The following is a 26,258-nucleotide window of genomic DNA, read 5'->3' on the forward strand; positions in this document are numbered from 1 at the left end:
GACATTTTTTTTAGGACTCAAGACCCCGCCGAGCCGGGAATTGAGCCCTGGTCCCGGGCTGACCTCTGCTTCCAGGTCTGCCTCCTCTAACCAGTGAGCCACACTTCTCCTCCTACATAATGGTAAGTACAAAAATAACGAGAAAAAATAAATTGTTGTTGAAAATATCGTTGTTAAAAATATTGGTTTTTTTTCAAACGTTTAAAAAATAATGTAAAATAAAGGAGGTAATACATATAATTATAAAAAAATGGTTAGAATTATTAAAACATGTTTAAAATTATAAGTATTTCATATAATGTAAAAATAAATTAACATACATATATACAATATAATATATATATTTACTTAGTATTATTGATAAATAATTATTTTAATAAATTATAAATTGTTAGAAACATATTAAAACATCTAAATACATATATATACACATACACCATTAATATAAAAATAAAATATATATATCATAAATTAAAACATTAAAATAATGTTAATCCTTTTAAAATACATTAACTGAAACAGTAGAGAAAATTTTGGATAGCAGCAGGTTTAAAATTACTATTTCCACTCCAGATCAGTTGGGGAAGTGTTGGATAGCGAAGGGGTAAAAATTACTTTTCCCTCTCCAGAGAGGGCAACAGTAGAAAAAGTGTTGGATAGCGGAGGGTTAAAAATGACTATTCGCACTGCAGTGAGTGCAACAGTAGTGAAAGTGTTGGGTAGTGGAAGGGTAAAAATTACTATTCCCACTCCAGAGAGTGCAACAGTAGGGAAAGTGTTGGATAGCGGAGGGGTAACAATTACTATTCCGACTCCAATGAGTGCAACAGTAGGGAAAGTGTTGGATAGCAAATGTTTAAAAATTACTATTCCCACTCCAGTGAGTGCAACAGTAGGGAAAGTGTTGGATAGCGGCGGGGTTAAAATTACTATTCCCACTCCAGAGAGTGCAACAGTAGGGAAAGTGTTGGATAGCGTAGGGGTAAAAATTACTGTTCCCACTCCAGTGGGTGCAACAGTAGGGAAAGTGTTGAATAGCAGAGGGTTAAAATTAATATTTCCCAAAAATTAAAATTAAAAAGAAACAACATAGCAACTACAATACAAACATAGTTAATAACACAAAAATAAAAACATATAAAAATATAAAAAATATTACAAAATATAGAAAAATAAATGAATGGTAAAAAATACTAAATATTTACTATACACATTAAAACAACTCCTACAGATTTTAAACAATTAACATATTTGACAAATTCATTATTTATAATTTACAAACAATTAATAATTAAGTATTTATCAATAAATTACCACAAACAACAAGATAAAATGGAAATATAAAATAAATACTAATAAATCAAAAATAATAATTACTTAATTCTAATCAAATTAAAACCCACACTATTCCCCTATAAACCTACAACCCACTTCTTAAAAAAATAACACTATTAACATAATTATCAATTAAATAGTTTTTAGAATTGTATCACCAATTAATAATTAATTAATATTAAATTAATTATAAAAATGAATAAAAAACATTAATAATTACTTTAATATAATCAAATTACTTCCCACCCTATTCCCCTATAAACACATAACCCACTCCTAAAAAATTACACAATTAATATAGTTTAAAGTGTTTGAAGTGCAACAAATTTGGACACTTTGCGAAAGTGTGCATGGGCGGACCACGTCCAGCTGTGGGAGGAGGCAGACAAAAGATGTCAGGAATGAACAAGCAGGTTGTGCTCAAGGCGGAGGTGATGGACGAGGCGGAGAGGAGGTGTAGAAGGATGAATGTCACGGAGGACGATGAGGAAAACAACGTGTTTCTGATCTCACTCACTGGGGAGATGAGCGCCAGGAAAAGACCACCACCTATGTGCTAGCTCTGTATTGGGGATAATAACATCAGGGCATTAATTGACACAGGAGCATCCGTCAACATTCTTGACGCTACCCAGGATGAGCACCTTGTGCCTAAACTGCCACTCCTTAAGACTAAGGCCAATATTTTCACATACAGGGGAATACTCCCATTCCCCTCCAGAGGGTGATCGAGGTGGAGATCACCCACAGAACCCGATCTGCAATTACACAATTCCACTTGACCCAGGATAGTGCGACTCCCTGGTAGGCTGGTACTCTGCGGAAGATCTGGGGCTGGTAGTTTTCACCAGACAAATTCATCAGTCCCACGCAGAAACTGTAATGGCGGAGCTCCCAGAGCTGTTCAGCGGTTTGGGATGTCTGAAGGGAGTCGAAGTCGAACTCCACATAGATGAAACTATCAAGCCGGTAGCCCTGAGACATCGGAGGGTGCCATTCCATCTGAGACCTTTGGTAGTAGAAGAATTGGACCAGTTGGAACGCAATGGAGTGATCGAGAAGGTGTTTGGTATCTACTCCATGGATGTCTCCACTGGTAATCGCGCCTACACCAAAGCAACCAGGGGCCATTCATCTATGTGCTAAGTAGTTCTCCAGGGTGGACTTAAACTTGGGATATCACCACGTAGTCTTGGAAGAAAAGAGCCACTACATTACAACATTTTCCACCCACGTGGGGCTCAGAGGTTTCAAATGACTCAGTTTCAGGGTGTCGTTGGCAGCTGAGGTCTTTCAGGATGCCATCAGGGAAGCGCTGTCAGGCCTGGTGGGTGTAATTAACGTCAGTGATGATATCCTGATCTTTTCTGACTCCTTGCAAGAACACCACACACACCTGAGGGCAACTTTGCAACGGCTTGTGGAGCAGGGGTTGACTTTGCACAAAGAGAAATGTGAGGTTTACACTAACAAGGTCAAGTCCTTCGGCTACATGTTCTCTACTCAAGGGCAGCAAGTGGATCCTGCCAAGGTTGAGGCCATTCGGGCAGCGGCAATGCCCCAAAACCAGTCGGAGGTGGGGAGTTTCCTGGGAATGACAAATTATTGTGGCCGGTTTAACGAAGAAGGATGCAAGGTGGCAGTGGTCCAGTGCGGAGGCGAGAGCGCTCAAGGAAATAAAGGGGCTCTACTGCATTGGGCAACAGTGGAGTACTTCAAACCAGGACAACCAACGGAGGTAGTCATGGATGCCAGCCCGGTAAGGCTGGGGCAGTGCTCCTGCAGCAAGACCAGAGAATGGATGCAGATCGCATACGCCAGTCAGGCCCTCATGGCTGTAGAAACACAATATGTTCAGATTGAGAGGGAGGCACTTGCAATCACGTGGGCTTGCCAACATTTTGATATATACCTGTGTGGACACAGTTTCACAGTGGTGACTGACCACAAACCACAGGTACCCCTTTTTGGAGGGACAGCCCAGAATGGGCCACTACAGATTGAGAGTTGGGCAGTACAGATCCAGTACTACCAGTATGAAGTTGTGTACCATCCAGGGGTGAACAATACGTCTGACTACTTGTCGAGACACCCATTGGCCACCATCCATCTGGGGGCACCTCTGGAAGTGGAGGAAGGCACAGAGTACAGAGTTGTTCATCAAGCAGGTCGTTGACACCGCCTGTCCGCGGACACAGGCCATTGAAGAGATTGTGGCGGCTACCAGAGAGGACGCGAGCCTCCAGGCTGTCAAGGAGACGCTGCACAACTATCAGTGCAAGACATTTCTTCTGGGATCTGGGCTGCTGATAGAGGAGGAACGAGATGGATTGTGGCGATGTCGAGAAGAACTGAGTAAGGGGTGTGAAGGGGTCATCCTAAGGGGAGCAGGCATGAAGATCCGTTCAAAATTGTGGAAGAGAATGGTGGACCTCGCCCACCAGGGACACCAGGGAATTGAGAAAACGAAGGCTAGCATCCAATCAAAGGTGTGGTTCCCGGGCGTCGATCACCTGGTGGAGGAGAAAGTCCGGGGATGCCATGCGTGCCTAATAACAGGAGCGGAGCCACCCACCCTGCCGGTGATCCCCAAAACACCCAGCACCATGCCTTGGGCTAACATCAGCCTGGGCTTTGGGAGCTTCCCGGATCGGAGGCACACAGTGGTCTTGATGGACAGTTATTCTAAATTCCCTGTCGTGGGATTGGCAAGCTCAACGTTATTCGAGGGGCTCAAGCCAGTTCTGGAGAAGACATTTGCTCTACTGGGAATGCCCGAAGAGGTCCGCATAGACAACGGACCACCTTTCAGGGTCAGGAATTTTGAGAGTACATGGAACTCAACAACATCCGGCATAGGAAAATAACACCCCAGTAGCCCCAAGTGAATGGAGACGTGGAGAGATTAACGAGGATGGTGAACAAGGCTCTCCGGATTGGAGCAGACCAGGAAGAAGACCTCGAGGGCTGTTTACACAGATTCTTACATGTATACCGGCAGACCCCGCATTGCATGACAGGGTGTGCTCCAAGTGACCTACTAATGCAGCGAGCCGTGAGAGACGTAGTGCCTGCAAGCACGCAGTGGATGCCAGGGGTGTTGAACAGTCGCCGGGCCCAGGCCAAACACCAGTAGACCAATGATAAAGCCAGTCAGAAGAGAAGAGCTCAACACAGTGATATATTTCCTGGAGATCAGGTGGTCGTGAAAGACAGGCATCCTGGCTGGAAGTTGCGGATGCCGTTCGAAAAGGAACCATGGTAGGTGGTCCAGGTACAAGGATCGATGATCACGGCAAGGAGAGTGCCAGATTGTCAGAAATGCATCCTGATTTAAGAGAGTGGCTACCCCAATGGTGGATACAACGGGAGAGATGGAGTCAAGAAATGCTAGGCAGTCATCTACATGGGAGACAGAGGCAGGAGCGCCAGAGGCTGAGGCTGAGTCCGGAGCGCCAGGTCCCTTCCTGGAGGAAGGAGAGGTGTCCAGTGAAGTGGTGACCGACACCGAAGAAAACAACACTCCAAGAAGAGGACGCCCGTACCGGCTGAGAGACAATCCCCAGCCCAGTCAGAGGCTGAGAGACTTTTTGTCTTGAAATTAGTGTGTTTATTATGTTAGTTTGTTCTGTAGTTTTCTTTATTTTAGTTTGTTGTTTGAACACCCGTTGGTTGGATGGGATATAGTGAGCCACCCGGCTTATACTATTTAGTGTGTCCACATCAACTCCCTGGGCCGGGCACGAACCGGGGAGTATAAATAAAGTGTGACGTCAGCGCTCGTGGCTGACGGCACGTTACTAGCAAAGATTGTGTCTTGTCTCTGCATTGCTCTCAGTACCAGCAGGCCCCCATCTCCCTATTAGTGCCCCCTCAGCCCCTAGGACATCCCGTTAGCCCCACCATCACAGTCACGCTGCCTCTCTGGCAGATTTCGGGCATCTCCGCTGTTACTGGCCTCTTAACATTATTCATGATGTGATTTCCACTTATTCCTCATGAATAGGTAACTACTCCTACGGTTTTGCCACAGAGCCTCAGTGGATTTGGGGGCATATTATCAAGGGTGGTGATAGGGAATTTTTGCCGCTTTAGCAGTGGTTTTCGGCCGCTAAGCGGTGATAATTCTATCGCCCTATTAGCAAGCTGTCGCTAACAGCAGTTAGCGACAGCTTTTAGGTGATAGCGAGCGGTTTGGGGCCCACTTTGCATGTTAGCGATATTTATCGCTAATGACATGCAAAGTGGGCGTACCCAAACTGTTAGCGACTGAAAACAGTCACTAACATCGCTATCGTCTATTAGCAAGGCAGGCATAGCGAGGGAAATATTCGCGCTAAGCGCGAATACTTCCAAATACTAACACCTGCCCAGACCAGTTCTTAGCCATGTTATGCAATGGGAGGTGGACAACATGGCTAAGAGCATTTTGTCGCTAATGCATGAATATCGCTGTATTGTCAGCGCTATTCACGCATTTCGCCACTATCGCCGGAAAATTTATCGCTTTGGAGATAAACGTTGCTAATAGCACGTTATCTCAGCGATAAATTCCGGCGATGTTCAGCGATAAAAAAATCGTCGTTAAGCCTATTTAGCCACAAATATCGCTACTTGTTGGTAATATGCCCCACGGTTTGCTCGGCCATCTGGCTGGCCAAGCCCCCCAAGCCATAATTTTGAAGGGGTTCTCTGTCTGTCTAAGCGATTTTTCCTCTTAATCTTACATGAGCACAACCGCCAAGGCCTTTCACTCCAGTTCATCCCATTACCTAATGTTGAAGGGTTCTCACAGATGCACGTGGTATTAATTCCCTGTAATCCAAGCTGATGCTTAGAACTCCCTTCCCCTGCATCTGTGTCTCAACACTTTTCATAAGACCTTTCATGCAAAATGGAAAGCATACCTATATAATTGTAATTTGTCTCGTCAGGTTCCTGTGCTGCCCCCGGGCATTCTTTGCCTGGGCATTGGCACGCTTTCCAAATTAGCATTCATTCATTCACTCAATTTAGCTGTATTCCAATTTACACAAAAATGAAACCCATGGCAGTCCGACTGTCATTACAGTCAATGAGCAAATAAGGGGAATGATGATGAATGCATATTAGGATTATGAGTCGTGATTCTTTTGCCCCTCATTTAACTCAGATCTCCAAAGTGACATTAACCATGATTAATTAGGACAGGCATGGTCTTATTTCAGCGGCCATACATGTCATTAGGTATATTGTCAGCCCCATTGTTGAAGTGGTTGCATTCGTATTTAGTACTGAGCTCTTCTTCTTTGCCTCGTGGTAAATTGCCTGCTGTGGTTGAAGCAATGTTGTTATTGTTGGTGCTGCACTTCGGCTCTCACTCGTTGCAATCCCGGGATTATTAATGAAGGCAGGAAACTATATAAAATACTGAGATCTGGCACTTGGTGTTCTTTCTGCATATTTATTTTGAGCACAGCAGCTGCTACCCAGCTGAATAAGTAGGACACAACATACCTGCATTTACTTTGTAAAAACAAGGAAACGTTATCCGTCTTACTGATTTCTATTCTGAGCGAAGATGGTGAATGAAGCAGGCAATGACTTGGACAGGACTCTGGCCTTTGTGTGTACACCCTTCACATTCAATGTGTCCTCATTCCAGAGCTGGTAGCGTGAAAACCTTTCAGAGGAATAGTACACAAGAATTCCGACTGCCATAGATTCTGTAACCCTTGGGGAAGGGATTGCACGAAGACGTGTTATGAAATGTCCTGCAGTTTTATATCACTTCTTTATTAACGTGAATAAACCCTCTTATCTGGCCTTCCCAGTTAAAGCGGAGCACCTGTCCCATATGTTGCAAGGAGCCGTGGGGGGTGGGAAGAAAGTGAGTAGTCATTAAAAGTATGCCCTTTCCAAGCTGCTACCTCTTGGGATCAGGCAAGCAATTGCATCGCATGCCTCTAGCGGAACATCATTCGTAACAAGATCGGCCACAGGAAACAGGTGACATATTGAGGAAACGAGCAGGGTCATTTTTTGTCTGGGAAAGCTGTCATTCATAAGAAATACGAATTAGGTTTATCGAGGAAGGTAGGCTTTGTGAAAAGCAAGGGCGAAAACACGCAAGTAACCTATTCTTAGAAGATTATTTCAAAAAGATGTGTAGAATATTCACTATCCTCACATTTTCCAATCACAAACAGACTCGGTGTGAAGGACGCTGCTTCTATTCAAGGTTTTGGGTTAGATATATATGACACGCTCGGTGTAGTCGGCCCTCACCTCTTTTAAAACACTGGTTAATATTAATAAAGGTTCCAAGCCATTAGTTCAAAGCCGCCAATCACTCATTACAATCAATTTAATAAAGCCATGCCCAAAAAGTTAAAAGCATTTGTGGCCAATTGAGAAGATCAAAACATCACTCGCTTTCAGAGTCCAGCTACTTCTCAATCGCTCATTGGCTCTACCTTGTTATGGTATGCAGATTTGTAGAGTGCACTTTTACCAGGAAGGTACCCTGGAACTGAGCAAGAATGAGTCTAGACAAACCCAGGACCTAGTGGGACCACTCGAACAGCGATAGTGTTTAGTTTCTTATGAAATTCAAGAAGTGAGCAGGAGGCCCTTATGTGTAGTGGTAGTTCGTTCCAGTGTGTTGGAGTGATGTAGGAGAAGGCTTGACCCTATGCATGGGTTGTATGCAAGTAGGAGTTCAGACAAGTCGAGGTGTGTGGGAGGTTTGTGAGAGCAGATATGATTGTTGAGGTATGCTGAACCTGTGTTCTACAGTACCTTGGAAGTGTGGGTGTGGACCTTGAATTGTTCTTGTTTGTGTATAAGGAGCCAATGGAGTTATTTCGGCTGTGGTATAATGTGAGAGCGGTGTGGGTGGTTGTGAGTGATTCTGGCAGAGGAGGTCTAAAAGGTCCATTGCCTTGCGGTGAGTTTTTTATATCCCAGCAAGTAGGTGCTTCCGCAGTCTAGCTTGCTTGTGAATAGGCTGTGTGCAACTTTTTTGCTGGTGTTGACTGTGAGGCATTTGAAAATCTTCCTCAATATCTTAAGGATATGGAAGCATTAGGTGTAATGGCATTGTCTTGGGCAGTCATGTCAAGTAGGCTGTTGATTATAATCCCAGGTTTCTTGGCATGGGTGGTGGGTACCCGTTTTAGCTATCTTGGCCACCAGAGTCCCAGAGCGAAGTGCTCTTCCCAAAGATCACAATTCGGTCTTGTCAGTGTTCAGCTTTAGACAGTTGGTCTTCATCCGTTGGGCGATTTTAGTCATGCAGCCATTGAACTTGATCCAGATACTGGGCATCTTGTCCATGAGGGACCGAATGAGTTAGTTATGTGTTGTTGATGTTAGTGGAGGAGGCTGATGCCATGAGAGTGTTTGATGCTAGAGAGATCACGTATGCATTTAAGAGGGAAGCACTCAAGGAGGATCATAACAGGAACTCCTCACAAGTGTCTGAGATGTATGGCACTACGCTGACTGACTCAGTCCTTACAGTCAGGAAGGAGCAGGTTCCTCTCAGGGCATGTCCTTGGAAATCAGACTGAGTGGTTTTGAAGAGTTGGTGATCATTGAGGCATTCGGTAAGGTGCTGTTGACGATTTTCCCCAAGACCTTGGCCAGGAAGGTATGTCTGTAATTGGTGAGTAGTCTGCAAAGAATTTCTTCAACAAAGGGAGGACAGTTGCATGATTCCAAGTGTCCGGGAAGGTTGCAGATGAGGCATTCACAATAAGCATGTTCATCACCCTAAAATTATCATGCAGGATTGGTCACAGATCTGGAAACCCAACTTCTTGTCTCCTATCGGGAGACATATGGGCTGTCCTTGAAGGTCACGGGCCCCACTCACACTGCACTTCATATGCTAGATGTTATTTTTACAATTATTTCACACCTTCAAGTTAATTTTCCTCTGCCCCTAACTTGGCCAGATCACTTCATACTCAGTTTTCTGATGTCTCTCTATGCAATGCAAATCAGTAGGAATAATAAATCACAAGGGCAAACTAGGCCCTGGAAAAAATGTCTAAGTTCCCCTTCTCCTCTAACTTTCCTACTCAATACATTTCAGAATTCTCGAACATTAATAGTGTACTCACGACTTTTCAGCAGTCTTTTACTCAGACCTTGGATATAAATGCACCTTTAGGACCCAATCACAGCAAGTCCACTAAACCCCCTGCTTTATAATTCACTGAGGAACTTAAGCAAAATAAATCAGCTTGTAGCAATCAGGGAGCTTATTTACAAGCCCCTTGCACCTCAGATGATTCATTTTTAAAATGGGAGAAAGTGATGTACCGAATGTGCAAGGGGCTTGTAAATGAGCCTGGAAAATAGCACAGAAGAAGACTAATGCAGACCCTTTGAATCCAGCATTCTATAGGCCCATAGTCCTTCTCCTTTAACTTGGCAAGATTATGGAAAGCCTAGTTAGCCACCAATCTACCCAGTATTTGTTATCCAATACCCTGTTAGAGCCCTTACAATCAAAGCCTCCCGTACACTGAAACAGCGGTGATAGGGGTTCTGGATACAATAAAACTTTCTCTTAATGAGGGCTAACCAGACATGCTGATGTTACTTGATCCCTCGGCTGTCTTCGACACCACCTCACATTCTATCATGATTCAAAGACTCTCTGATATTAGTGTTGGTGGCAAAGCCCTTGATTGGTTTCAGAGCCTCCTCAGCAACCGCACCCAGGTTATCAATCTAGGTCCCTTTAAATCTCGGGGCATGTCATTGGGAAGAGGAGTACCTCAGGGCTCTTCACTAAGCCTTTTATCAGCTATATGGCACCTCTGGCTCAAGTAATCAAGTCCTGTGGATTTGATGTCATCTCATATGCTGATGACACTCAATTGATCATTTCCATCGGCCCAAACCCGGAATCTATTAAACTGAAGTTCAGAGTTTGCATGATGAAATTTGCTTCCTGGATGTCCCACAATTGCCTACAGCTGAATGGTGACAAATCAGAAATAGTATTGTCCTGCAAGGCCCATGACTGCTGGATGAATGATTGATGGCCACCCGAATTAGGCAATCCCCCTCAACCTAAAAAGGTGGTCAAACACCTGGACATTCTAATTGATGATAGCCTCTCAATGAGAGAGCAAGTAAAATATACATATGCTCCCTGCTTTGGGATGATGTGCATGTTAAGAAGAGTATTTCTATGGCTGCCCCTCCATACAAGAATGACTCTCACAGTCAATTGTTTAGATTATGGTAATGGCCTCATGGCAGGCGCAATGACTCTCTCCTGTCCAGACTACTGGTAGTCCAGAACACTCTGGCCAAGCTTGACCTCAAGCTTCCACCTTGCACACCTTCTGTACCCACTCTTAAATCACTGCACTGGCTTCCTATTAGAAAGCAAGAGATTTTCAAGTTTCTGTGCCTGGTACACAGGGCTCTTTCAGGTAAAGGACCAATATATCTTCAAAACAAATTGTCAATCAATTGTCCCACAAGAAAATTGATATCTTAGGATCAATTCTTGCTCTGCCCACGTCGTATTCACAGTCAGACAGGGCGGGGGATCCTTTTCTTACCTGGGTCCTTTTCATTGAAACAGGCTTCCGCCTCAAAATAGCATTTGCTCTGATGTTGTCTGCTTCAAGAAGCTACTGAGGAACAGGCTTTTTATACAATATTTCTTCTTTTCTTTTCTCATCTTGGGACTGTGATTTAGCGCTGAGATACCCGTGCAGGAATGAGTCGTTGTGCTATATTAAGTTTGGATAACATAACATAACAAGTTTTAAACATGATGAAAAGACTCACTGGACGTTACACAGCCAGCCTACCACATTGTTTGACTACACCATATCAGGTTGAGACGCAATCAACAGTGATGACCTATGTCATCTGTAAGTAAGTCATAATGCTCCTATGAATATATGGTTGCGCTTTATAACTGAACATGGAAAGTTAAGGGTGGATGATGTAACAGGCTACATTGCTTATATGCAAATCAGGAATACAGCCATTGTCAACAAATCTGAAGCAATTCTGAGAGCCTTTGAAAACATTAACTGAATAGTTCTAATACTATTGGACCTCTCAGTCAGGTGTGACATCATTAATTTCTTTATCCTTCTGTACCACCTCCAGGAAAATAATGGCATTAACAGGATAGCATTAGCTTGGATAACCTTATGCTTTCTTGAATTCTTCCTTTCTCACCAACTTGCCTCCTGTGTCTTACCAATCTACTCATTCCTTTTTTTCTGGTACCGTAAATCAACCTGAGTAATTTAGCCAACCGAGCCAGTCTGACAATGAGGGACAAGGTTCGCCGGGCACCCAGGAGGTGGCAAACAACACCACCATTGCCATCCCTCAGGGGTCCCGTTGACTCGATGTGCCCGCAAGGACAGGCCAGGCTTGTGTGGGCAGGGGTGGTGGGAGTGGTGCCAGGCGGAGGCGAGAACCTGACCAGCCAGCTGGAGGGCCCGGTATGTCCCAACTACGCAACATCATGGAGGCATACCAGCGGGACACCGGGGAGTTCAGCCAGGTAGTGGGGACCCTCACAGAGATCAAAAACCTGCAGTCCGAGCAACACGCCAGTCGACAAGAACACCAAGGACGGATGGAGGCAAGACTGGCTGAGCTCCTGGCGGTGCAAAGGGACATAAGCCATTCACTCTGTCGGATAGCTGACAACATGGAGCATACTCCCTGTGTCACCAGGCAAGAAACATCTAGGCAAAGACCGCCACCAGGCACAGGGAGGGAGGAGGAGGAGGAATCGTCCAACGGAGTATCCCATGCATCATCAAGGCCTGCATATGAGGGTCCCCCAAGGAAGGTGGGTCGTCCACGGAAAAGACAGTGAGGCAACGGCCCATTCGCATCTCCCAGGTCACCTAGTCTGGCACATTGACTTTGTGTGCAACATAATCACCTCATTGACTGTCCTACTCTCCCACATGAACTTGCTGGTTGCAGTCTGAACAATGATGCCAAGCACTGTGGTCTGGACTCTGTTAACTCAAACTGCAAGGCATCACATCTCCCTCTGTGAACTTTGGATTCCCAGCATTTTTGTACAGCACCTGTCACTTACTCACGTTTCACGCACAAGACAGATAAATAAACAAAACAATCACAAGTAAAATTGGTGTTGCAGTCATTTAGCATGAGTCAACAACATATGTGTGGGGAGATGACAAAGTATGCCAGAGAGTGGAACAAACTCAAGCCATCCATACACTGGGATCTGAGTCTGGTCGAGGACACACATAGGTCACAATGTATCATCAAATACATACATGGAGCGCTATACTCACCTGTGATGGTTTCAAGCTGCTGAGGGGGGTGGGCTTGTCATACTGCTCGGACAGACAGTTTTGGAAGAGTTTTATGAAGGTGTAGAGGTTATGGGTCATGTGGAGGTACCCAGGTGAGGTGGGAGAACTATCTCCTGCATGCAGTTGCAGTTGCAGCATGAGGTAGAGATTGTGTTTAGTTGCATGGTTATTGTGAGTGAGGAGTGTACGATGAACACCTGCTTGCGTGTGTTGGCACTGTGTGCTGGTGCGCTGCCCAGGCCCGTGTGACACAAGGAGTTGTCCCAGCTGTAAGTGGACAATCCTCAGAAGATGACCTCAGTCTTGTCCAAGTCCAGCCCCAGGTGGCTGATGTTCATCCATTCGTCAACGCACCTCATGCCCTCTTGTAGGTTGGATCTGGGAGTGGCTTGGTCTCTGGTGAGGGTGAGGAGCAGCTGGGTGTCAATGGCATAGGACATGATGATGAGGTCGTGTGCACATGTGATGGTTGAGAGGGGGGTCATGGAGCCATTGAAGATTGTGACGCTGAGAGATGAGCCCTGGGGCATGGGCCCGATGACCCCAGTGTAATACGTGCTGAAGGGGGAGGTGGACTCCCTGGGCCTTGCTGGTGAGGTACTTGCCGATTTAATCCTGGGCCCTCTTCTGGATTCAAGTGGTGGAGATGTGTGATCTGACAGTGTGGTAGTACATGGTGTAGAATGCCGTTGAGAAGTCGAGGGGGTGAGGGTGGTGGTCTCACCGTTGTTGACCAGGCTCCAAGATGTTGTTGGTGGTGGCAATGAGGGCTGTTGTAGTGGGGTGATGACGGTGGAAGATGGACTGAGGCGGGTTGCCTGGAGGTGTTTGCTTGGAGGGAGATGGTCAGTTGCTCATTGACTGTCTTCTTGATGACATTTGCTGGGTAGGGAAGCAGGGTGATGTTCTTGGCGATCCTGCGGTACTGCCGTCCATTGTTAAAGAAGGGCCTGGGTCTCTGCATGCCTCCAGCTCCCATGGAATGTGGCGTACTCAAAGGAGACATTCATGATGTGCCAGTGGTGGGCTCCAAGGATGGGGTATGCTGTGATAGAGATGTTGTGTGGGAAGGGTCCTGAAGGAGAGCCGGAGTGGATTATGTACATGAGCCGGGTGGTGTCTTTGCTGCTGACGGCAGTCCAGGAACTGAGGGGGATGGATATGTCCTGTGGATAATAGTGCTGTCTGCCTCTGTGTGGTGAGGCTGTCATGTACGTCCATGAGCTTGCAGTGGTAGAATGTTGCGAGGGATCCCCTTGGCCTTGCAAGGGTGGGATGTCTCTTGGATGGAGATCTGGGGTTAGATAGTTCACACACAATCCCGATCAGCTCCTTGATGTTGTGTGTGTTGGTGCCTATGCCCTACCTGAAGGATGTCCTCTTGTCCATGCTGATGATATGGTGATGTCTTTGTGTGGCAGGTTTCAGTGGTGAAAGGTAACTGATGGTTGTTTGTTTCACAAGGTTTACACGAGAGTCAGGCTAGACCTGAATGAGTCCTGTAGGTCTGCCTTGTCCCAGGTGGCTTAACTGTTGTTGTACTTCAAAGGTAAGTCCGCCAATATGGCAAGAGTTTTGGATCAGTCGCTGATCCAGTGTGTGAGGTTGCAGGGTGTGGCGGTGGCATTGGTTGGAGTGTCCTGGGCAAGGGTGCCACACAGCTCGTCTGTGGTGACTTAGGTCTAGCATCTCTGGGGGATCTGTAGCGGAGTGTGGGGCAGTGTGTTGCTTGTCGGAGAACTGGATGCAAATGTTGATGTACCAACGTATATTTAACAAGGACCCCCTGAAGACATAGATAATGTAGTTCCTAGGTCAGGGTAAGAATCTCATGTGACAAAAAACAACCTAGGCAACCTAAGATATGAAAGACAGTAATTGATGTGAAGGGACACAGGCTGTCAATTATTATGAAAGCAGAATTTTATTCTCAGATTTAAAAACACAATAAACAGTGACATAAAACAGATTTAAAAGTATATTAATCAAAAATTGTTACAGAATAAAAATTCATAAATCCGACATAGTACATAAAGTAATTTATACAATAATTAATACATAGTATGAAACAAAAGGAAACAAAATGTAACCAATTCCAAAATATTAAAAAATGAGTGGCCTAATGGTTCTCTACGCGCGTTTCGGCGACCAGCGCCTTCTTCTGGAGTTGCCACGTGATTTTCTAAAAGAGTAGAAAAAGTCATACAAAAAATACAATTATTTATGGCAAATGACCTGACATATTAAAAGTAACTGTACTTTTCATCAATAATTCGGCCATTACGTGAACCCTTCTATTTTACTAAATGACATCATATATTTAGTAGAACTATTAACCTTTGTTCATTTCCTTACTTATGCAGTTCCTTTCAGTGGGATATTAGTTAAATATATGGGTACTTTCTATTCTCACAACTAATTCTATTATGGAAGGAGGCACTGAGTTTGCACAAAGACTGACATCTAACTAATAGGTTATTTCTTCCGTCATCTTTTTACGCAGAGAGATCTATTAAGACATTGTATTTTATCGTAAGTCAAAATAAGAGCATGATGTCATACCTGTATCGGGGCAAGATTAACTAATTTCTCATTGTCTACAAACAGTCTAAAGATGACGGAAGAAATAACCTATTAGTTAGATGTCAGTCTTTGTGCAAACTCAGTAGCTCGGCCTTATGTATATTCTTAGTAGTAATTACACTGTCTGCAATTAAACAGTCATATATTCTGAACAAAATGCCTCCTTCCATAATAGAATTAGTTGTTTGAAAACATTGAAGCTATTTGAAATGAGAGTACCTCCTAATATCACAATACTAAAAAATGAAATTACCGGAACAATAGAACTTGTTGTATATTTTTCTTTTTAAAAAAACCATGGAGATGTTTGACTCTCTAAAGCCACTGAAGAAATATGTGTCTACCAGAATAAATCCAATAATTGACTATAATTTTTAAATCTTTTCTAAGCTTTATCAAAGACTGCCTCGAGGTTTTATAAAGACAACAATACGAAACGTCATATCATCCGCACCGTACTAATCCTATTCCACTACTACTTGTAAGTACATATTCGATGAATCAATATCCAATAGTTACCTATTCTAGCTATAATGACTGATATGTCATGGGAAATGAGAGAACTAGGTTGTTGATTTTCTGCAAGTACCTCCCATTTTCAACAGAGAATAGAAAGTACCCATATATTTAACTAATATCCCACTGAAAGGAACTGAATAAGTAAGGAAATGAACAAAGGTTAATAGTTCTACTAAATATATGATGTCATTTAGTAAAATAGAAGGGTTCACGTAATGGCCGAATTATTGATGAAAAGTACAGTTACTTTTAATATGTCAGGTCATTTGCCATAAATAATTGTATTTTTTGTATGACTTTTTCTACTCTTTTAGAAAATCACGTGGCAACTCCAGAAGAAGGAGCTGGTCGCCGAAACGCGCGTAGAGAACCATTAGGCCACTCATTTTTTAATATTTTGGAATTGGTTACATTTTGTTTCCTTTTGTTTCATACTATGTATTAATTATTGTATAAATGACTTTATGTACTATGTCGGATTTATGAATTTTTATTCTGTAACAATTTTTGATTAATATACTTTTAAATCTGTTTTATGTCACTGTTTATTGTGTTTTTAAATCTGAGAATAAAATTCTGCTTTCATAATAATTGACAGCCTGTGTCCCTTCACATCAATTACTGTCTTTCATATCTTAGGTTGCCTAGGTTGTTTTTTGTCACATGCAAATGTTGATGTACCAATGAAGGATGGTGATGTGGTTGTCTTCCAGCCAGAAGTTGCTGTCCCTCTGCCACATGTAGTCTGTGTAGGTGAGGGCCTGCGTGCTGATGTAGTTGTTGCGGTACAAAAGGGGGTGGTGATGGACGGAGCATCTGATCCAATCAAACACTCACACCCAGTCAAAAGATCTGGGTTTGATCCATCACCGTTCTTTAGCCCACTCTGCCACCCCAGTTCAGACATGGCTATATGCAAATCAGCCCGAACTGCCAAGCCATGCCTTCCCTGGACTGGAAACAAGCTTCCGAGGACCAGTTTCTGGCATTACAGCCGTCTTACGCCGGCTTGCTTGAATCCAGTGGCAAAGTGAGCAAGGGACTCATGTCTGAGCATACCCTGCCACACTTATGGGGGCCAAAAGCGGTACAAAAGGGGGTGGTGATGGACGGAGCATCTGAACCAATCAAACACTCACACCCAGTCAAAAGATCTGGGTATGATCCATCACCGTTCTTTAGCCCACTCTGCCACCCCAGTTCAGACATGGCTATATGCAAATCAGTCTGACCCTGTGCCTCATGGGAACAGTCCAGCCCGAACTGCCAAGCCATGCCTTCCCTGGACCGAAACAAGCTTCCGAGGACCGGTTTCTGGCATTACAGCCGTCTTCAGCCCGGCTTGCTTGAATCCAGTAGAAAACTGAGCAAGGGACTCAGGTCTGAGCATAGCCTGCCACACTTATGGCGGCCAGTTGTTGATGGCTTAGCGGAATTGTGGGTGTAGGCCTGGAGATCTGTAGATGAGTGTTAGACTGAGGGTGGTCAGGGGGTTGGTGTGAAACCTAAAGTGCAGGTGCTTCACAATGCTGAGTGTGTGTGCTTGTTGTATGTGACTCTGAGGGTGTACTGCTGAATGAATTGCAATTCATCCTCCTGGATCGTTGGTGCGGTCCCTGCGGGTGATCTTGTATCACTCTGTGATGCCAATGTTGAAGTTGTGTGCAGAGGATGCGTTCAACCAGGTTATTGTAATGAAGGCGATGTGTGGGGCTGCTGTGTTGAGGAGGTAACAGAGTCCAATGGCGTGCTGGTGGATGGAGCGGGTGTGCAGTAGGAGGCACATGACCTGGTTTTACGGACATGGTATGTGAGGCGGGGCAGTGCGGTGTAGGCAGTAGGAGTTGCACACACAGCATGTGAAGCTGTCGTGTATGCGCTTAGTGGTTGCCTGATAGCAGGAGGTTGATTGCCTGGTGTTCATTGTTTGGATGGTGGTTGGAGCATGAGTCTGTTGCGATACGTGGGTCATGCAAGGACCAGAGGATCTAGCACTGTGCACATTGCAGGTGCTGACGGGTGCTGACGGTCCTGCCTTTGGCACAGAGGTGGGGACAAAAAAGGAGGCTTGGGTCCTGCCACTGACCGGCCTGGACCACTACAATTCATTAAACAAAAACCAATGGCCAGACAGGTTCGATTTCACACAATACCCCACCTAGTCTACAAATTACTAGGTTGCACAACTATTTGATTTAATCAATTATGCTTTATAAAAACTGTTTTCAAAAGTTGTTTCATATGTCATAAAGAAAAACACAATCATTGACAAATACATACATTCAAGGAATATTCATAAACAAAATACACGAATGCAAAAAGTACATACAACAAATTACTGTACAAAATCACATAGACAACTGTGCAATGCCTCTAGTTAATTCGTTTTGAGGCACCAGCCCTTCATAATATATAAACATGCAGACAAGCAGACATTTAATTTATTACGACAGCCTGCTTGTCTAAACCAGCCTGAGATTTTGTATTTTACTCGGTGGGGTCTGATTCAAGGGGAATGAGCAGGATGGATTGTGCATTTATGGTAGGTTCTTTTGCCCTAGATCTGCCCCTTCTTTTTATCTCAGGCTGAAAGTCAACGCGTTACGAACCCTATGTTGTTTTTGGGTTCTCCTCAGGACACGGACTGGGGATCGTTGTCACTGTGAAAAATAATAATAAAAGTGGTATCAGTGTAAGAAAACCTTTAAAGGTTCTTTTCTTACTCTCAGACTTCTCTACTCCTATCTGCATTTACCTGTTAAAAACTTCTCCGGCCACAAAGGTAGAAAGTTATCAAAAAACAGCCATACGAATTCTGTAGGTGAACAAAAAAAATCAAAGACCTGCTGTAATTTCACCGTTGGGAGCTGATTTATAACTAGATTGGTGCCGCTATGAAATAAAGCCTACCTTGATATGTTGGCACTATGGACACGAGGGAAGGATGCCGGACTGTGTTCGACACTCGGTATTCTTACACCATTGTATTATCACTGGTTACCAAGTGATGCTGTGGAAGAACGGGCATGCTGTTATTGAGCCTGTTATGTCAGTGTGCAGAAGATTATGAGAGCGAGGGAGGAGCTTCCTACCTTATTGGAGATTGATTGCGCCGCAGCTGCGTGCACTGTCTAAGCGAGCCGCACGGTAAATATCCTGACTGAAACAAATAGAATGAAATTGGAAACAGGTTGAATATTTAAGCTCTGCGAAAGGTTTCTAATTTAAAACGGGGGGAGTGCTTACTTGGAAAGAGAACTGTTTACTCCTATCTTCCGGCATCCATTTCCTCGCACCAAGCGTAACGCGTGGTGATGCCGGAGACGTGTGTGCTCATATTTAAAGGGGCCGCGGTTCGAAACAAACATTCGTGGCGTTTCAGGTGTGTGCTGGGATTTGTAGTTGAAATGATTTTACCTTGGTCATCACGGCCATGAGAAGCCCAGAGCAGCTGGCTGTTACAGAGTCTCCATGAAGGAGAATGATGTTAAAGGTTACTCAGTTCATTCAGGTCATTTAATCCTGTCATTGCTGTATCGAATTTGAGGATTAAGTATGCTTCTTTCTGTGAGAGGCGTATGTCTGGATTTCCTCCCGCTCCGGCAGGGCTATTTATGACTGATAAGATTGTCCAATTTAGATCATTCACAGAATGTTTTTTTTTAAGGAAATGGGATACCAATGGTGCGGTGAGTACTTTGTTATTGATTCTCGATCGATGCTGGATTATCCGTTGGCGCACCTCCTGTGTAGTTTTAGCCACGTAGACTTTTTTACATGGACACACAATGGCATAAACTGCGTACTTCGTTTTGCTGTTAGTGAAATCATCGTGCCGCCAATATTTCTTGCCATCAGTGAACAATGAGCCTTCCATTGTTAGACTGCACACCGAGCAGGTTCCACATTTGTGGTGTCCCTTGACTGGACTGAGATTGAACAGAGTACTCTGTGTGTCTTTTTTAATTGCAGAACGTTTAGCTGTAATCTGCTGTCCAACGCTCCGGTTCTTTTTGAGCGCAAACAACGGTGACCCGATGTTAGGGATAACTTCCTCCACTAGATGCCAACTGTTCTGAATGATTTTTTTTGCACTGGATGCGTGTGGGATCCGAAGGTAGATACGCACACCATACGTTGTGTGGGTGCTTTTTCCTTCTTTTGCAATAAATGCTCCCTTGGTGTCCATCTAGCTCTCTTCATGGAGTGTTTGAGGAGCTTGCGTGGATATCCTCTTTCTTGGAGCTTTTGAACCAGTGAATGGACATGTGTTTCAAAGTCTTGTATTCTTGAACAATTCCGTCTCACCCTAAGGAATTGTCCGTAGGGGAGGTTGTTTTTTAGACTTCTCGGATGGTAACTCTTGAAGTGCAGGGCATTGTTTTTATCAGTTTTCTTGAGGAAGAGGGAAGACATTAGTCCTTCTGGTGTTGATTTAATCTCCACATCTAAGAACAATAGAGATTTTGAATCGTACGTTAAGCTGAACTTGATGTCCGGACTGCGATTATTGAGCCAGCTGTGAAATTCCTCAAGGGACTGAGGTGTTCCATTCCAGATGCACCACACTTCGTCTATATATCTTAGCCACTGCTTAATATGTGCCTTATATGGATTGTTATTGTACACATATTTTTCTTCGTACTGAGCCATGTACAGCATGGCCATCTCTGGCGCAAAAGGGCATCCCATCGCTGTCCCCTTCACCTGAAGGAACAGCTCACCTTCGAACATGAAGAAATTCTTTTTTAATGCTAAAGATGCAAATTTGATAATTAGCTCTGTCGGAACTCTGTGAGGACGTGGTCTTTTTTTCTAGATAGATTTTGATTGCATCCAATCCGTCTTGTTGAGGAATTTGCATATATAAAGACGCAACATCCATTGTCACCAAAAGTTTTGACATAGGGTCGAACTGGAATCCCTCCACCTTGTTGATGAATTCCATCGTATCTCGCAAATAGGATGGTACTTCCAGGACAAATGGTTTTAGAAACACGTCTACAAACTTGGAGACTGGTTCCAAGACTGAATCGCACCCCGACACGATGGGACGGCCCGCTGGTGTCGAGGGGTCTTTATGTACTTTTGGGAGAAAGTAAAGATGAGGCACCCGGGGATGTCTTTTCACCAGGTATTCGGCTTCTTTCGGACCTAACACTCCCTTGTCTCTTGCCTCATTAACCAATCTCGCTACTTCTTGTGTAATTTGTGTCATTGGATCTTGCGTGATTCGACGGTACCAGTCCTGGTGGTAGACATGACTTCTGCCTTCGGCCTTGTATAGTTCTTTGGACCACAGGACGACTGCGCCTCCCTTATCAGCTGGTCTGATGACTGCATCTTGCTGATTTTTTTATGTACTAATCGCTTCTTTTTGACCTTTAGAAAGGTTAGTTGAAACGAAGGGTTGTTTTCTTTCCAAAACATTTAATGAAGACATTACTGTCCGTTCAAAGGTGATAATGTTTTTTGCCATGTTGTTGTTGGGAGGATAGAAAGACGATTTATTTCTAACACCAGAAACCTCGATCTGTGGTCGATTTACTGAATCTTTGAAAAACCACCTGAGTCTTATTTTTCAAAAAAATTCAATGACTTCCAATTTGATTTTCGTGAAGTCAATGTGAGTGCCTGGTACAAATCACAAACCCAATTGTAATACTTCTTCTGCTTTGGAAAGTATTCTGTCTGACAGGTTGATAATTGGGGACTTGTTTAAGACTTGTAGTGCTGCTTGCGTGTGGTCATTTCCCATTGTTGGGTTTGAATTTGCTCCGTGGTTGTTGTTGGCCTTGTCCTAAAAAAAGGCCTCTTCTGAGGATTTCTGTTGGATGCACCTTCGCCAGGGTCCGACTCTGTCGAGGATTCTGAAGATGATGTTTCAGAAAAAGTGAGGAACTTCTTTCTCGATCTACCTTGATACGTGTTTAGATACCTGGTAGAATCAGGGCGTGTATAAAGGTCGTCTTTTAGGTATGGATATACCGTCTCAAGATTGAAAGTCTTTTGCTCCTTTTCAAATTTGGATGTCTTGAAATTGATCGTGTGATCTTTGAATGTTGTAAGTTCCTTTTCAATTTTTTCAAGAAGTAATTTAGCTTCCGTTTCAGTATGATTATTTCTGATGTCTTGTAATCGTTCCTCAATTTCCTCTATCTCTTTTTGACAGATTCTGTGGGCTGTTTCGATTGTATGTACCATTAAGTCTCTACAACATTTGGTACTAATGCAGCTGAACCCTTTCTTGTACACTGGATCGTCGGTGAATATAACTGGCATGTTTTTTATCTGAAGGCCCCAAGGTATGGTTCCTGCCTTGAGGTTGGCGAGAAGAAATTTGCCATGTAATTCAGTTCTCACATGTTTTTTCTGCAACCGTATCAATTTATCTGTAACATTCTGCTGCTTAGCTGTGCTGCTCAGAGTGACCGATGAAAAAAGTGTGGAGTCTGTGAGAAGTTTTTGGATATGATCCTCACTGAATGACAGTGTGTCTTTTTCTGACATACTTGTTATACCAGGGAAATAATTCCCTGGATTCAATTAATGGGTCTCAGTTAGGTATATTTTTGTGACTTAAAGCCTTGCGGGCTGCCGCCCGCTCTACAAACAGGGACAAAAAAGGAGGCTTGGGTCCTGTCACTGACTGGCCTGGACCACTACAATTCATTAAACAAAAAACAATTGCCAGACAGGTTCAATTTCACACAATACCCCCAGTAAAATAAAAAATCTCAGGCTGGTTTAGACAAGCAGGCTGTCGTAGTAAATTAAATGTCCGCTTGTCTGCATGTATATATAATATGAAGGGCTGGTGCCTCTCAACGAATTAACTAGAGGCATTGCACAGTTGTCAATGTGATTTTGTACAGTAATTTGTTGTATGTAATTTTTTCATTTGTGTATTTTGTTTATGAATATTCCTTGAATGTATGTATTTGTCAATGATTGTGTTTTTCTTTATGACATATGAAACAACTTTTGAAAACAGTTTTTATAAAGGATAATTGATTAAATCAAATAGTTGTCCAACCTAGTAATTTATAGACTAGGTGGGGTATTGTGTGAAATCGAACCTGTTTGGCCATTGGTTTTTGGCACAGAGGTGGCGCAACAGTGGCACAGACAAGCTGCTCCCTGCATTAAGAATGGTCAGAGGGAGGAGCATCTGGGAGGCGTGTGAGTTGCAGAATCAGGGCACTCGGTGGTGTGGTGCCGCATGGGAGGCAGCTGACGGAATGAGTGAGCACCTGACGGCGGAAGGGGTGAGACACAAGGCAAAAAGTAGCACACAAAGACAAGGAGGTTTGGAAGGCACAGTGTAACAGGTGTATGGAAAGAAAGGAGTGTCTGGTTACTCGTGGGTCACTCAAAGAAAATGGATGAGAAATCACCAAAAATGACGGGCACAGGATCAGGCACCAAAAGGCCAAGCTGCGCCCAGGACACACAGCGTCAGCAGGTGTTGCCCGCCCGTTGTGGGTAGCAACCTGCACAAATACATACACAACCAAGTACTTCATGCACAATAGGGATCATTAGCCATGAAGAACTGCATGCATGTTGGCAAAATACACATACTCCCATATGCACAATTTTTGTCAATTATTCCATAGATGACGCATGCAAAGTGGCAAGAGATCTGCGGTGACAGTGATGAGGCACATTGTACTGCGGTGAACACATTTACTACACAAACGGATCAAGTATGTGTTGAGGCCATACTACATGAGCCAATGTCCATGGCCAGTGCCATTGCTCTGAATAAATTAACAGTCATGTAATGAGTTTAACTGTACTGCTGGTGAAACAATGTGTACAGAACTGCCTGTGACTGTCAGGGCCTTGAATCCTCAGAAACGTGCGATGCTCAAAGTGGTCCATCTCCAGACAGCCCCTTGATCTGAGTAGAAATGACAGACTCAAAAGGGTGATCAGGCGAGGGAAGGAAAGGAAGGGAACAGCAGGGAGGGAGATCTGAAACAAAGGTAAACAAGCATAAGGATTCAACATTTCTTGTCACTGAATCACAGAATGCCGCAGGACCTATACTGTAACAGTTACACTTGTAAAGGAAAATAACAGCCACTGTATCCTAGTTGGGATCACAGTAATGAAAGTGCTACTAGATCTGAGGATCAACCAAGGACATTACTACACACTTACAAAGAAGGATGTTCCATACGTTTACATGTATTTATCCAGCAGTTATCAACATACCCAAAAAAGTATTAACAGCCACGTAACTGGGAAATTTGAGCTTACGTCTGGACGAGCTCTAAAAGCCCCTGCTGTGAAAACAGAGATGAACAATGCACATGAATTCATAGCACATGGAAAGGGGATGAAACACCATAACACACCAAAGATTATGTTCTACGAGTTGCAAAACAAATGGCCAATATTATGATCCTGTTCCAAGGATTTTGCACGTAGCACAGGGATCACAGAAGACACATAAAAAGGAGCAGAGTATTGCAGCGATATGGGGTATGACGCTCTGCAGGCAAGTTAAGCAACGCGGTAATCCTGAAAATCACAGTGTATGAATAAGGTCCAATAAACAGAAATCCAAATGCGCTGCAGCGCGACTTACACAAAGCCAACAATCTGTAGTTACCCCAGGGAATCAGTGAGGGTCAAGAATGGAAATTACACATCCCCCGCAAGAGCCTTAGGAAGCTCGTCCAATGAGGGAGGGAATTAGGTAAACACAAGGAAGCACCGCAAGAGCCAGTCATCGGCTCGTCCAACTGGGCTTTGAAATGCCAAACAGAACAAGCTGCTGGGCTGGAACTCAACAGAGAGTAATGTGGAGGGACGGAACAAATCAAAACATTCACCCCAGTCAAGAGATCTGAGTTAAATCCATCATTCTTTTGCTCCTCATGCCACCCCAGATTAGACCTGGCCATATGCTAATCAGTCTTGACCCTGTGCCTCATGGAAACAGTCCAGCCCAAAATGCCAAGCCAGGTCCTCCCTGGAATGAAACAAGAATCCTAGGAACTGTTTACGGGTTTTACCCCTTTTCAGCCGGGATAGCTTGATTCCAGTAGCACAGTGAGCCCAGGACCCACGTCTGGGCATACCTGGCGCACATAGGGCGAGAAAGAAAAAGACACACAATTGATGGACGGAATGCAGAACAAATCAAAACATTCACCCCCAGTCAAGAGATCTGGGTTAAATCCATCATTCTTTTGCCCACCCTGCCACCCCAGTTTAGACCTGGCCATATGCAAATCAGTCTTGACCCTGTGCCTCATGGGAACAGTCTAGCCCGAACTGCCAAGCCAGGTCCTCCCTGGACTGGAAACAATGGATGTGGGCTTCATAAACTGGCGTCCTCTGTTTCAGGGGGGCCTCTAGTCATCTCCTTCTCTGCCAAGGCCCCCCCAGGTAGCGGCCAGCAGCCTCAGGGAATGTCACACGGCACCGGGTCCAGGCACCCCCAACATAGTCTCAGCCCCGTTGCTCCTCTAGCCTTGCATCAGCAGGGGAGGAAGGGGAAGCCTCTTCTGGCTCAATGGGGGCTCCCCTCAGATGAAATCGGTCAAATCCCCTCTGGTCTGGTGAGTCGTGTGGACTCCCTTAGGCTTACCCGGGTGCAGCGGCCTTGACACTGGGCCCAGCTGCACCCTGCTGTGTCCAAGTCTCATTGTAGGGGAGGGAAGGGGGAGGCCCGCTCCATCTCTATGGAGGCCCCTCTGCACTCACCAAGCTGTCTCCAGCCTAGGCGGGTCACTAGGGCAGCTCCAGTACTCTCTGCTGGTACCGCGGGGCACCAAGTCCTCTCCAGCCCACGTTAGATTTCACCGGGTGCACAGGAAGCCTCTAGTTAAGTGACTACGTCTGTCCAACGGGAGCCCCACCAGGGTAGGGACTCACTGTGCCTCCCAGGATCTGCCGGGCAACATCCCGACTGACAGCCCCAAGGGACCTCGCCTCACATCTCAGCTCAGCAAGCGGGGGGCTCCTCCCTCCAGCCCATCGAGGGCCTCGGACAGCTCCGCCGATACAGCCACATGTGCCCTTCCTATAGTTACGGCGGACAGGACAGCCACGCCACTGCAGCTTGGGTCGCTGTTTCTTTTCTGGTTTTGCACCCTCTCTCACCTGCAGAGGGGCTCTACCGCCCGGGCCCGCATACTCACCACACGCGCCGCAGGCCCCATATCAGGGCTCCGTCACCTCGGCATCCTCAGTATTGGGAGACCCCTCACCCAGATCAGTGTGGGCTCCTCTGCATACTCCTGGGCAGCAGGTCAAATTTCAAGGTGCTGCACCTCAAGATTGCCAGGATAACCGGGGGATAAGACCCAGAGTGACTTTAGAACACGTTCGCCACCTTAGGTGCTTGGCCAAGCCCCCATGAACAAGTTTAAAACTCATAATGAAATGAAACGATGAGAAGAACCGACACAGATATAGCAGACCTTAGTCAGGAGCTCCAGACCCAACTACCAAACCAAGAATTCATTT

The sequence above is a fragment of the Lissotriton helveticus genome, chromosome 6 (genome assembly GCF_964261635.1).
Source record: "Lissotriton helveticus chromosome 6, aLisHel1.1, whole genome shotgun sequence".
Taxonomy (NCBI): Eukaryota; Metazoa; Chordata; class Amphibia; order Caudata; family Salamandridae; genus Lissotriton; species Lissotriton helveticus.